The following is a 15,612-nucleotide window of genomic DNA, read 5'->3' as shown; positions in this document are numbered from 1 at the left end:
CTAAAGGATCGCCTTGTTGAACCCTAGTAGTTGACTGGATACAATCAGGTTGAAGGCATTAGAAAAATCTACTGTAAGCAAAGTCAGCGACCCATCCGAGTGGAACATATTAAAAAATCTATTCGCGCTATGAAGCACCGCCTACGCTCCACTCGGGATCCCCACCCCGAATTGAAAATCACCAAGGTATTTTGTCATCTCTTTCCCAACACTCCTCACAGCCACTTTGGATACAAGCCTTTTCCAAATCGCGCCAACGGCAATATGCCTAACCCCATTGTCGGGCTTAAGCAGTGGCGTTAGGGGGGCCAAAGTCACAAATTCCGCCAAAGCAACAGGGCATCTCCCCCCTAACCACAAGTTAACCACCTCAGTGATAGCCTTAAGCAACCCCACGGCAATCGCAGATCCTTCCGCACATAGGGCATCCAAAATATGTTGGACCCTAAGCCCATCTCTACCACAAGAAGTCCCTTTAGGAAAAGATTTAATACACCCTAGAACACTTTCAACGTCCACAACCAAAGGGGCCACCGAGAGTAAGGCCTCAGGCAAGGCAGGCGGGGGCAAGACGGGATGCTTATCAAGCAACGCTTTCATAGTAGCGTCACTAAGAGGAGCAACACCCGAAGAGCACGAAACTTTAACTGCGGCTGTGAAGTTCCAATCGGCAACTTTTCGAATACATTGCTTAGCGTTGAGGCCCTCCCTCGAATGATCACCCTCGAAGGAGGCCTCATCGGCTCTTGAGCCCATATCCATCGGTTAGTTAAAGAGCGATTGGATAAGATTAACACATCCGATTCCATCACCCCAACTTGCTAGGGCATGCCGAATAGAATGGCATTGTAAGGATTTCCTATTCCCCGGCCTACGCTCTTGTCGGTTGGAAGGCTTGACAACTTGCAATGTGCAACATGGTAAAATCAAAAGTTTAACCCACGCTTCAATGGACTCTGGCCTAGACACCACCTTGCACAGTGAAACAGATAAGGCATGGGCAAATGCCATGCAACAACTAGGGGGGATGCTTTTTACTGTCTTTAACGGAAGTGCGAAAATACGGTCAAAGAGGGTCGCGTCCAAAGCTACCCCGCCCAAAGCAACTACGTCTATTGCAAGTTGTGGCTTAGGGAAACCCACAATGAAGTCTCCCACCCCTCCCGTATCACCTTTGAACTTGATAACCTTGTCAACATGGTGACAGTGCCGATTGAGAGCCTGCAAAGACATGCACTCACCGCACATCCATTGTTTGGCACCCTTTAGAGCACCTGCCAACACAACAAAAAGATCACGTTTAGCTTTCTCTCTATTTTGATATATTAAAACAGTTAAGTTTTATGACTTTAATAATATCATTACCGCGGTTAGCTTATATCATTAATTATAATCTATATATAAAAAAATATCTAGCTAGTTCTCAGTTATTCAAGTCAAGAAAAATGTTATTCACAATACAGTTTCAGTTCTTTTGAATTCTTTCGATACAATTGTTATGTATCTTGTTTTTATCTGAGTTTTAATATATCTGGGATTCCACTATAGTTTGTTTTGTTAGCTTAACCACTTTACATAGATTAATTAGACTCTTCCAAATTAATCTTAGATGATTGTGTTTGAACCATTTAGTCAACTCAGATGGTCAATGCAGTTTGCAATTATAATAATCTTAGTTGTTATAGACTGAGTGATATATGGATATTGGATTTGAATGGAAATAAGATGATAAAGAAATTAAGCGAAAGCAATCGGGATGGTGGCAAGGAGGCCGGGTTTGTCACCATAACTTGACATTGTTAGTACAAAACTTTTTTGAGTAGCAGCTGGTATACGAGCCGTGTTTACATCATAAGTTGTATGCGTTTGATTATATATCCGATTTAGCCAACTAAATTATACATTAATGTCTTGGGAAAACAACCAACTTAAAACAAGCATAATTTTGCTCCTTTTAGAGTTTCGAGACCCATAAGTAATATGCAAATGCATATCAAATATTTGGATCATGTGACAAACAAGCATACCGGTCGTAGTCCCGCTACCCCCACCCCTCTTTCGATTCCTTATCTTGGCGACTTGGGGTTTAAGTTTTTCCCACTTTTAACAAATTTAAAGTTTATTTTTTCATTGTTAAAATGTTTGAATCTTTCACATGTGGATTTTTTACATATATTAAGAAAATTTGATTTTTATTAAGTCAAATTCAGTTTTACAAATTTTGATGACGAACTTAAAGTTGCATAATATAAGGGAGTTTGATGTAATAATCCACACATTGAATATCATATGAACTCTCTAAAATTATTTTATTTTATTCTATTATCCCTTCTTCGTCAAACACATTAGAATTCCTGTAATGTATCTTGAATTGGTTTTGTGTTAATTTGCTAACATCTCAGTAATGTCTTGAATCATCAGCGCCGTATTGAGATACGAAGAACCCCCTTCCACCATCGCTCTCTTCGCCACTTCCCCAAGCTCTCTAGCTCGCTCTCTTCGTGCTTTTCCGTCCTCTTCATCGTTCATTATACTCTCGACTGCGGTCTTGATGTTCTCTTTCTTCACCAACACTTCAAACTTATCTTGCTCCCCAACAGTAACAGGAACCTCCATACCAACACTCACTCCTGTTCTCAACACATCTATCACAAACCTTTCATTTAAAAACTGATCCGCACCTTGTGGATATGTAACCATTGGGACCCCAGCCGATACCCCTTCAAGAGTCGAGTTCCATTCGCAATGAGTCATAAATCCACCAATCGCTTCGTGAGACAGTATCAAAACTTGTGGGGCCCACCCGCGGACAATCAGACCTCTATCTTTCACCCTTTCTTCATATCCTAACAACCATTTCTCCGTCTCATCCGTAGTCGATCTTATACACCAAATAAACGGAACGTTACATAACTCCAATCCCGACCCGAGCTCAAGTATCTGCTCGTTCGAAAGACTAGACATACTTCCTAAACAAACAAAGATTACCGACCTCGGATCCTTAGCATCCAACCACTTCAAACAATCATGCTCGTTGATTCCCGCCTTGTTTCCTCTCTCCGCAACATCTAGAAAACTTCGGTTGTGCAATGAAACCGGCCCGATACACCATACTTTCTTATCTTTCACCTTGGCTAACCGTTTAACATAGTTCGGCTCGAGCTCGTCAAAACTATTAACCAAGATCCCGTCCGCTGCTTCCTCGGCCACCGCCATTCGGTCAAAGAAATCTTCCATCTCTTTTGTCTCTCTTTTCCCCCAAGCCTCGGCTTGCGATTTTGTAACTTTGATCCGGTCAGGGATCCCGGGCAGCTCAAAGTAATCCGAATCGGAGTTAATTTCGCTTAATACATTAGTATTCATCACAATGTGTAAGAATAAGTACGTAAAGCAACCCGGTCCATGGAAAACAATCCTGGGAATATTAAACCTGCGAGCTAGACCGCTTGTCCAAGGAAACTGGTTATCGGAGATGATACAACTAGGAGCTGGAACAAGTCCCCGGAGAATGTTTTCCGATGGTGTTTCCAACATGTCCATGGCGTTGTACATCTTGACAAAGAGATCAAAAGATGTAAGCATGTCAAAGTTTTCGCATCCTTCGGGCAAACCGACTTCGGATAATGGGAGTTGAAGCTCAATGAGTTGGATGTTGAGGTTGGCTTGGGTTGCCCGGGCGGAAACGGTTGGCGTTGACCGGGGTGGTGATGATTGTGACGGTGGCGTGACGGTGGGCTAGTATTCTTGCGATGTCGATCATGGGTATCATGTGGCCTTGTTGCATTAGTAGGAATAAGATGAAGTGGAGGTCTTTAGGACCGGAAGCCATTGTGTTTGTGTTTGGTGGATAAGTGAAATGACTTTCACTTGGTACTTATGCTTGTTCGACCACCAACTCTTTGCTTGATCAGCACGCTCTATAATGCTCAAAGCAAAATAATATAGTCTATACTATAGTTCCAAAAATTGATGTGTGTGGCCAGAAAGAGTGGATTGCACGCATCCAACCAAAGCAGCCTATTTTGACTCCTATTTCATCTCAGTAGCCCTTTTATTAGTTTTATAATAATTAGTCTTTTTGTCTTTTGTCTTTTTAATATTTCTATTTTTTAAATATAGAAATTAAAGTAACATTAAATTAATTTCTTAAAACAAAAATACAAATAAAAAATACTCACTCTGTCTCTGTTTAAGTGAAATGGTTTATAAAATATAAAGTTTAAGGTAGATTGAATTAGGAATATTGGATTTTAATAATCGCTATTAAGTGGTATTGGCCGATAATAAGCCATATTCGTTTTATCTGGCGGTCCCAGATTCAAAAAAGTTGGCCCCCAATGGTCCTCCGTTAAAAATGACTTAACGGCGTTATAGTTTTTTCTGAATTTCAAACCAATGTTTTAGGGCTATTAATCGTTAGGAGTATACGAGTCGATTAGTGTAAACCTTAGTTTGAAATAGTGCTTCAAAATGACGAAACAATGCTTCAATTCGGGTGCTTGAACTTACAATTAACCAAAATCGAGTCGTTTTGATCATTGTTTCGAGCTAAGTTTTACACCAATCAACTCGTATCCTCCTAACGATCAAAAGCCCTAAAACATTGGTTTGAAATTCAGAAAAAACTATAACACCGTTAAGTCATTTTTAACGGGGGACCATTGGGGGCAACTTTTTTGAATTTGGGACCGCCAGTGGCGATAAAACGAATAGGGATTATTATCGGCCAATACCATTTAATAGGGATTATTAAAATCCAATATTCCATTGAATTATTACATTTTTTGCTTACCAAATGATAATAATGCCCTTGAAAATTGTGTCTATCGATATTGTTTATTAATGTAAGCTGTGTATATGTAAGTAAAAAATTTGAAAATTGACTAATAAATTTTGAAAGTAAACATTTATAATAAAACAAATAAAAAAAGAAATATTGAATCTTCACTAGTTACAAGACGAACAGATTTGTTTCTTCGCAATACCATACAAATCTCTCAACCAAAACATCAACACGATGTTATGAACACAACGAAACAAACACTCTTATGATGAAACCCTAACAAAAATGACAAACTCTATGAACAGATCCTAACAGACCAAGAGATGAGGGTGAATGAATAATTAAATATATTTGTAAACTTGATTGTATAATACGAACCCATCTGTCCAAAAAAAAGAAAAAAAGAAAAAACATACAAACAAACAACACAGTTCAAAAATATTATACGAACCCAGACATGGGCCTTTAAGAACAATGGGCCATAAGATCCACTCTTTGTAAGCAGCTTCTTATCCAGCCATCCAGCCCAAAGCCCGTTCCAGACTTCCCAGTTTATCAACCGAGTACCCAGACATGGGCCTTTAAGAAAAATGGATAAGATCCACTCTGTCTTAGTGTTTAATTGTTTGTTATGGTGTCTAATGGTTGTTTTCAAAATTTGTTGAAATAAATAACAACGTTTATTCTTTAACATCCGTATGACTACATCCAATGCCCGAGTGAGCCTTATCAAGAAAAATATTACCTCGATAATTATAAAACAACCATTAGACACAATAACAAACAATAAAACACTAAGACATAAAGTTTGAAAAAGAATTGAACAGAATATTTATTTCAACAAGGATGATGTCATACGGATACCCTAATATTGGTGGACAAATTGGCTAACCGACTATACCAAAATCGGTTAATTTAAAATTAGTTATAGTCAATGTGGTCAAATAACCAGTTAGACCAATAACCGGGTCGGGTGCTAACCAGTTTTCCATCAAGAAATCCCTACCCATTATTACTGGTTTGGGTATAACCGAACCGGTTAACTAGTAATTAATCTGAAACCAGTTTGTAACCGCCGGGTTGAATCGATTAGTAACCGGTTTCATAGGAATTGGTTTGTAACCGTTTAGAAAATCAGATGCATACTAGGTAATAGACGGTTAACCGGTTTGACTATGCGTCTTTATACCCTAAGATCATGTGTAGTGGATGAGTTTTAACTAACAAAAATTATTTGTCATGTCATTGTCATAAAAGAAGAGAAGCATTCACTAACTAAATCATCCATTAGCACCTTTCCCCCTCTAATGCTCGCCATCGAAGTGGTGCTTACCCTATTTTCGGTTAAGAACAATAATCGAATGAAAGAGAAAACATGATGATTATTGTTGATTCTTGATGATTTTTGAAGGTAAAGAAATGGAGACGAAGATTAAAATTATGGTTGAACTAAAGAGACGTCTGAGATACTATTAGGGATTTGATCAATTGAGATCCGTTTGTTTTTTTTTTAAGAAAAGATTAGTGAATGGATGAGATATCATGTGGATAAAATATGACATTTGAATGCCATGTCATTGAGATTAAAAAAGTATTATAAAACCAACCAAATGACTTATTATAATGATATTATTTGGAAGATATCGTCTGAATATTTATGGCTCACTTTCGTGTCTAATAGTCGTTCACAGGTCCGGCCTAACTCTAAATCAAACTTTGGTCAACCTATGTTAATTGACTTTCATTCCTCTCGATTTTCTTGGTCTTTTTTGTTGCAATTCTAGTGAAACCCGTTTGGCCTTTTGCACCTTTTACCGACCATCCCAATCCCAGTCAACACACTCTACTTATATAACCGCCACCGGCTACCGATCCATTTTCTCTATTTGCATCCTAGGCACAATATTTTCAATTCTTTGTCAATATTTATGCTCACATTTAATTTAATTGTTCACCAAAACTATTTTATATAACTTTAAAAAATGTTTTAATACTAAGTTATTCTTAATTGATTTTCTTCCTTTTGTCAACATACCGGTATGTATATTTTTGTAAATGAAAAATTATTTAAACTAAATTTTATTTTTATTATCAAAAACAGTTTTAACGCATTCTTGCATCCATAACTTAGGTGGAATATAAAAACACCTTCGACTACTCAACGGCAATACTGGAAAAATCCTTACCAAACAACATCATTACGGATATTTATTTTTAGAAATCGATCCCGATCAAATAACATTAGTTCATGTACTGCCGTTCATTTTTATGGTTTCGGATTATATATGAATCGATTTTGGCAATTTTCGCTATTTGTTCACTACTAGTGTAGAAGCGACACCATACAATCATAATTGGTACAATATTTGTTTTATGTCATTTCATTGCCCATAAGAGGTTAATCGAGCAACTTGTATCCCTTTAATGAAAATGAACTTTGATATTTAATTTAAATAATAAAATGGTGTGTTTGTGTTTTTTAGATTCTTAAGGCATGATCACAAGTCGTGAGTACGAGTGCTTGATCCTTATTCTAGAGGTAGGGTAGTGAAAAGCTTCAAATACCTATAAAGTAGTATTCGCGTGTCATTCAAGACTTCCTCAAATGTCATTCACGTAACATCCTCATCACCCACATAACTCAATTCAGAGGAAAGATAGCGAAAAGCTCCAAGGATCATGAAATAAGATCCGCGAGTCACTTAGGATTTCCTCAGAAGTCATCCGCAGGATATTCCCACCATCCGCAGGATGACGGAAGGACGACGTCAGTAAAGTAGTTATAACGAACTCTCTTCTAGAAGGTTTACACAAAGATCTCCCGTAAAGGGCACGTAACGTAGCAACCAATTAAAGGACAGCTGGAAAGGTTGTTATAACCGTGCACATGGCCAATTGTCATATCCTATCAAATGCAGACACGTGCCCAGTTTGTTGCAGACACGTCCCCTAACCACCGGCAATAAATACTCACTTCGTCATCATGAGGTATTCATTCACACTCAACATATTACATCAATCACTTAAGTACTTTATCTCTCTACAATAACTGTACTTATTCACATGGGAGGGTGGTTACGGAAAGACCCCCACTCTTGTCATTCCCGTAACGAGCTCACGGTGTTATGTTTTGCAGGTTACCGTCGTCAGAGTTGTTGAGCAATTGTTGGTGTTAACGTATTACTTGTCACTTAATCCATGCCCGGTGGAATCATCGGTCTAACCTGTTCGGGTTTAGATACGTGCTTCTTCATTGGCATCATTCGTGTTTATGCTAGAACTTTAAGTTTTTCGATCATCTGATTAACATGAGTCAATATCAGCAATTTCTGGCAGAAACTCCAGTGGTAGCAAGACGTTCTGTTGGACCTGCTGCACCTGCTGGACGTACTCCTGGTGATTTGGGACGTGTGACAGCTGAGAGTCGCCGGATTCGCCAAATTCCAGATCTGGAAGTTCTCCTCCAGTGAGGTCTCTTCGTTAAAACCTCAGATCAGAAAAAATACAGTCTTCTAAAGAATGGTTGCAGTTACAGCAAGAGAGGATTGCGGTTAATTATGAACGTATGTTACGTGAGGAAAATGTTCGTGCAAGGACTTTAACATATGAAGATGCTCCGTCGAGATCTCCATCTCCTCCGTCAACAGTTTGTCGGAGTCAGATCCAGGAGAGTACCGAACTGAAATATGTTCTGATGAGGAAGAAGAAGAGAGAGGTCGTGATAGAGATTGTCCGGTTTTGTGGGGTGCCTCCCGCTGAACCGAATATGAAATCTTCAACATTTTAGTCATCCAGAACTGGATGTGATTAGGCGGGATAATGAGTATGTTGAAGATTTCATTACTTGTTTTGAATGAGGAAAGTTTAAACATTGGAGGAATTAGTGAAGATATGTTGCGGGGTTCTTTCCGCAAGAATGTCCGTAGTAATGACTTGATCCGCTGTTTGACACGAAGAGACGGAATGCCCAAGACGTGGAATAATATCATGTCATCCGCGATGGTTTTTGCGGCAACTGAACGTGTATTGGAATGTGATAGTTCCAAACAAGTAGCAAAGGCGGAATTCAGGAACACGTGATCGAATAGCCTAGTACGGGAATCTATATGATCTCGAATTAAGCCTCCCGCATAAACTTCTAAACAACCGGGCGCAAGGTCACTGATTGGAAACAAGAACAAGGATCGTAATTGGGGGCAAGACAGTAATAAGTGAACTCCATTAACGAAAACCCCTTAAGAAATTTTAACTACAGAAAATGTGGATTTCAATAAGCTACAACCAATTGTGCGAAGAGCGCATTTGAATCCTAATAAGTAATGTATGTTTCACAACGACATTGGTCATCATACTGATGACTGCATCAGTTTAAGGAATAATATTGAACAGGCAATTAAGTCAGGAAACCTGGAACATTTGTTGAAGAATGTTAGGCAACGGGCCCGCAAGCCACCCGCACAAGTTAATTCTGGCTCGCCAAAAAAGCAAGTTAAAGATTTAAATGTTCACATGATCCAAGGAGGAAAATTTCGCGGATACAAAAAGAAAGAGATTGATTGTGATGAATGGAAAAATGAACTAGTGTTTTTTCCACGGATTAAAGGTGTCCCGTGCATGAAATACCCATTGATTATCATCGGACATTACACGTCCCAGTACGTTTTCTTTGATACAGAAAGTACATCAAACATCATGTATGAACAATGCTTCGAACAATTGGATTAGGAAGATAAGGCGAGGTTGAAACCTATTCATGCGCTAGTAACAGGTTTTGGTTATGAAGTTATGCATCCGTGGGGTGTAATTTCTTTCCCAGTTACTCTTAGTGATGGAATTCATTCGAGGACTGAGGATGTGGAATTCTTGGTATTACCTGTAAGATCGAAGCATTACATAATCATGGATCGAGAAGAAACTGGCGAATTCAATGCTCATCCGCCTACCGCACAGGAATTGCGATCATACATGTCAATAAGCATTCCTTTCTGTGGACAGTTATAAGCGAAGTAAAATGCCCAAAGTAGCTGAAAGAACTGAATCTGAAAAATGGGCAATAAATCTGAAGTTCCCGGAACAAACAGTAATGATTGGTCCCGCTATTTCTGAAATAGTGAGGACATTTTTGAAGCAGTTGCTCATTAAGAACTTAGATGTTTTTTCATGGAAACCAGTAGACATGACTAGTGTTCCAAAAGAAATTTCGGAACATAAATTACGGGTTAATCCAGTTTTCACTCCTATTGTACAAAAGAAGCGGAAGATGGGTCCAGACCCGACAAAGGCGATGAACGAGCAGGTACAGGATCTATTGAATGTCGGGATTATTAGGGAAGTTCGATATCAAACTTGGGTGGCAAATCCATTTATTGTTCCCAAAAGCAACGGGACAAGGCAGATTTGCATTGACTTTAAAGATTTAAACAAGGCATGCCCAAAAGATTGTTATCCTTTACCAGAAATTGATATGAAAGTCGACGCGGTTGCACCATATAGATTTAAGTGTTTCCTTGATGCATACAAGGGGCATCACCAAATCCGCATGGCAGCTGGAGATGAAGATAAAACTGCTTTCCGAACAGATCAAGGTACATTTTGTAACAAAATGATGCATTTTGGGCTAAAGAATGCGGGTGCAACATATTAGTGGTTGATGGATGAGGCCTTTAAAAGTCAAATTGGGCATAATCTGGAGGTTTACATGGACGATTTAGTGATCAAAAGTGTAGAGGAAAATCAGATGCCTCGGGATATTGAAGAAACATTTCATACTTTGAAAAACATTAACATGAAATTAAATCCCAGCAAGTCACAAGCGCGAGTTTCAAAACTAATCCAGACAAAGTTCATGTCATTGTCCGCATGCCTTCACTATCTTCCCTCAAAGAAGTGCAAATGTTGAACGGTAGGTTGGTAGCCTTGAATAGGTTTCTGGCTAATGATGCGTCATTCACTTTCGTGTCAACATTGCGCAACTATTTGAAAAAACACACTTTAAATGGACCGCGGAGGCTGAGCAAGCGTTCATGGAAGTAAAAAATGTTTGATGGACTTACCTACGCTATCCACACCTTAAGAAGGAGAGCCGCTAACCTTGTATCTTTCAGCATCAGATATAGCCATTGGTGCAGTGTTGTTAACAGACAGGAAAACTATCCAAACGCCAATTTATTATGTCAGCAGAATGTTGACGGATTCTAAAACGAGGTATTCTATGCTTGAAAAATTGGGTTTAGCTTTGTTTTATGCGGCCATACGCCTCTCAGATATTTTCAAGGTCACCCAATCAATGTTTTGACGGGATATAAGTTGAAGAGTATTTTAAGCAGACCTGAGTTTTCTGGAAGGTTGGAAAAATGGGTTATAGAGTTGGGTGAACACACGACTGAATATAAGCCAAGACCATAAATTAAGGGACAATTTCTAGCAGATTTTGTTACTGAGGTTCAGCAACACAAGAAAACAAAATGTTTGAATAAACAACAAATTACAACTCCAGTGGAACAAGACCAGGTTTGGTCTTTGTTCACGGATGGTGCGTCAAGCGAAGAGGGGTTTGGTGTGGGTCTGAGGTTGGTCAATCCGGAGGGTCAAGAATTTACTTATGCCATCAAGTTGGATTTCAAGAGCACTAATAACGAAGCAGAATATGAAGTATTCCTGGCAGGATTGCGGATTGCTAGGAAACTTGGTGTGCAACATCTTGAGGCACGCATTAACTCAATGTTGACTGGGGGACAGATTAACGGATCATATGAAGCTAAAAATGAAGTGATGGCCTCATACTTGTATCAAGCAAAAGAACTCATACTTCAATTTGCATCGTGCAAGGTTATTCATATCAAAATAAGTGAAAATAAATATGCGGATGCCTTAAACAAACTAGCGTCAACAAACTTTGAACATTTTGCCAAGGATATACGCATTGAAGTTCTAGATCGACCATCAGTCCTGCGACACCAAGTTCCGGTCATACAAATAAGATTTGAATCTTGGTTGACTCCAATTGTTGCATACCTATCGTCAGGAGCACTCCTAGAGGGAAAGTCAGCAGCTCAAAAATTAGACACAAGTGTTGCATTATCAGTTGCAGGATGGGATACTTTATCTCCGATCTTTCTTAGGACCACTCCTCAGATGTGTTGATGCGGAAGACGCCAACTATTTATAAGATAAATTCATGAGGGTATATGCAGTTTGCATGCGATTCCTAGGATGGTAGTCGCCAAGTTGATGAATGAAGGATACTATTGGCCCGGAATGCATGTTGATGCGGTTCGTGAGATTCGAAAATGTGACTCATGTCAACGACATGCACCAAACACCTTGCAACCAAAAATGAGTTGGTACCAGTATCGTGTGCCTGGCCATTTCAGAAATGGGCAATTGATATTATGGGACCATTCCCAGAAGCTCCGGGACGCGTCAAATTCTTAATAGTGGCAATTGATTACTTTACTAAATGGGTTGAAGCCAAACCAGTTGCCTTTATTACTGTCGTGAGTGTGAAAACGTTTATACGGGAGTTCATCATTTGTCGTTTTGGCCTCCTGCAAACAATAGTTAGTGACAATGAAAATCAATTTGCCGATGGTGGATTACAAACATGGTTGAAAGAACTTCAAATAAACCAGGTATTTACATCAGTAGCTCATCTGCAAGCCAATGGTCAAGTCAAAAGGGCCAATAGAAGCATCAAGGATGGGATCAAATCAAGGTTAGGAACTAAACGTACCCGGTGGGTTGATGAGTTTACACATGTGTTATGGGCTTTCAAAACCCAAAACACAGCAAGCAACTTCGAAACACCATCCAGCTTGACATATGGCACAGAGGCCATGATTCCCGTAGAGATTAAAACTCCATCCACAAGAACATTATTTGTCATCGATAATGATGAAGAGTTGCGCTTGAATCTTAATCTTCTTGAAGAACGACTCGAGTTAGCACTCATTCGAGAGAATAATTATAAACGACATATTCAAAATACGATGATTCTAAGGTAAAAATTTGTAAATTTCACGGGGGAGATTTTGTCTTCCGCGACAATGGAGCTTCAAGGCAAGAGCCTTCAGGAAAACTGGCTCCAACTTGGAAGAGCCTTATAGAGTCAATGAATTTTTGGGTAAAGGCGCTTATAAGTTGGAGAAGTTGGATGGAACTGAGATTCCACGAACATTAAACACAACGCAATTAAAAAAGTGTAATATTTAATGGCCTGCAGTAGGGGCCTGCGTGCCTTATTTTGAGTTATGTTTATGGCATGCATGCCACTATTAAACAAAGTAATCTGAGTATTACTTAGTGTCATATAAAATTGTAAAGAAGGTTTGCATGCCACTTTACTATATAAGAAATAATTGACCTTTTTGTGATTTTAATGTTACAAAAATTTTACATTGTATGCGTGCCATTAATGACCCGCGTGTCATAAATATTTTACTTGGTGTGCGTGCTTGATATAATGCTAAATATTTATGTTTCTCTTGTATATTTTATTTAGCATTTTAATAGTTTTTGTTCGTTTTTAGTCAAGATTTGTATACTACTAATACTTTTATATTTCGTAGGTTCCGGGAGTTTATCGTGATCGAAAAGGACGAAAAACGAGCTAAAAAGAGCCAAAACGGAGATCCGGAATGCGTCAGGAAGGATCAGAACAGAGAACCGATCAGACCGGCCCTCTTGGTGGGACACGCCGTGCCACGCGGCCAGGTACCCATATCCTGGTTGCGCGGCGCCTAGGGGATAGCTGATGGATTTTATTTCGTTTTTGCTTCATGTTGGGCCTTGTATTGGGTATTTAAACATCTTTAACTTAAACTTGAACATAACCTGAAGCCACCAGCCGATTTTGGAGTTCTTGGAAGGATTTTTCAAGTCTCTTGTTGATTTTAAAGGCAAGGGAACAGCCGGTGAAGAGTTACACGTTCACGTTTGGAGATTACGGGTTTTATCGCCTTTAATAGTTTGTTCTTTAGATTTTCACCATGTTTTCAGTTTTATTTGTTTTTTTTAATTTAGATTTTATGATGCTAGGCTAAAACTCCATAAACTACCTAGGTCATGATGAACCTTAGTTCGGTTTGATTTTGTTTGGATTTCTTTTCGTTATGGATTTTATGTTCTAAGCAAATTGTTAAGTTTGAGTTAATTGATGCGTTTGATTGCTTGGTTTTGTTTACTTGGATATATTGTTTCACATTGCCCTTGTTGATTGTTTCATAGGATAGGGTTTTGTTAGGTCATTTACTGTGTGTTCTTGACTAGTTTGTGATTAATATCGATTAAAATCATAGAAACAATAAAATCAATTAAACATATAGAAGTGAGCTGCTAGCCTAGAAAGCTGTAAGGTGATAGGCTATTACTAGATCTTTGTTTGTCAGGATTGCTAGATTTAGTTCTTCGTAAGGAGTCCGTCTAGGTTTGATTGTCAACTTAGTCTATTAAGTCAATTAAGTCTACTTAGCTATCTTTGATTTCCGCGCTGTAAGGTAGGATTTCATCATAAAGATACTTAGACATAAGCTATTAAATAACCGTAAGGAAGTTTAATTCATAAAACTGGTGAGTCTTAAAACTTGTTAGAAAACCATAGGCGTCTTCTTGAAGTTCAAGGGTCCTGTTCAGGTTTTCTGTTAAGGGTCTATTTTATGATCCATGTTCCAAAACTTGAGTTTTCCATTTAATTAATAACCGTAACTTTGGGGATTCTAGCCTAGGTAGTTATCTTTATCATCTGAATCAATCTAAGTTTTTTTAATTGTTTATTAGTTAAAAGTAATTAGGTTTAAGTTTAATTAATTAATTAGTTTAAGGTAATGATTATGTTTTATTATTATACTAATTAGGGTTAGGGTTTAATTAGTTTAATATTAGTTTTATAATTAGTTTAATTAAGTAATCATTAGTTAATCACTAGTAAGTTTTAATTAATAGTTAATTATTTATTTAGAGTTGTAACTAATTAGTATAAAATTCCCTCTCAAATACTATTAATAAATAATCGTGTCTTGTAGTTGAGTTGTGTTTGTTAGTTTCGTAATTTAAAGAGTCTCGTGGGTTCGATATCCAGACTACTTAGCTATACTAGAGTCGACCGATTCACTTGCCGGTTAATAGTTTAAGGGTTTAGAGTATTACTTGGTGTCTAGATTAGTATAATTTTAGTTAATAATTATTTGACTACTTTTAGCACATCAAGTTTTTAGCGCCGTTGCCGGGGACTCTTGGCGATTGCGTAATTTTCCTTAATTGGACTTATTTGCTACATGCGTGCTGTCTATAGGGCAAGGGATGGATGATTCCATACCCAGTTTTCAGCAGTTATGCTTGTTTGTTTGTGGTTTTTTGCAGTTTTATATTATACAGGTACAAAAAAAGGAAAACAGACGATAAACAGGGGACGCTCTGTCGAAATTTCGTTAACCCGTAGGGAAGTAACTCTCCATTTTAACCCACTATACTCAATTAGAATTTTTATCTTTTCATGAATCTTTCCACATTGAGGACAATGTGATATTCAAGTGTGGGGAGGGGAATTACTTGACCAATTGTTTGTTCAAATAATTATAAAAATTCTCGAATCAACAAATATTTTTGCAGCAAACAAAGATTATTTTTAGAAAACAAGAAGAGAAATCCAAAAAAAAATTTTTTCGCACATAACCAGTTAATAAAGGAAAGTGAAAAAGTAAAAAGAAGTTTTGTAATATTGAGAATAAATTTATGCAAAATATGGCGTTAATACCCAATTCCTCCGTTACTGTGGGATGAACCTCATGCCATATAGATATTTTTTCGGAAGCTTTAAGTGAGTCACATGTTTC

The 15,612-nt window shown here is 38.2% G+C and overlaps 1 pseudogene; it reads right to left on the bottom strand.

The window, feature by feature from the left end:
- Nucleotides 1–2,345: 2,345 nt before the first annotated feature.
- LOC143623787 (UDP-glycosyltransferase 73E1 pseudogene) lies at nt 2,346–3,830 on the bottom strand (annotated as a pseudogene).
- Between the last annotated feature and the right edge of the window lie 11,782 nt (nt 3,831–15,612).

The sequence above is a fragment of the Bidens hawaiensis genome, unplaced genomic scaffold (genome assembly GCF_021521415.1).
Source record: "Bidens hawaiensis isolate Kalapana, Puna unplaced genomic scaffold, B.hawaiensis_p1.1 tig00000369_1, whole genome shotgun sequence".
Lineage (NCBI taxonomy): Eukaryota > Viridiplantae > Streptophyta > Magnoliopsida > Asterales > Asteraceae > Bidens > Bidens hawaiensis.
The sequence above is the reverse complement of the archived record's forward strand: the minus strand, read 5'-3'. Positions and strand labels throughout refer to the sequence as shown.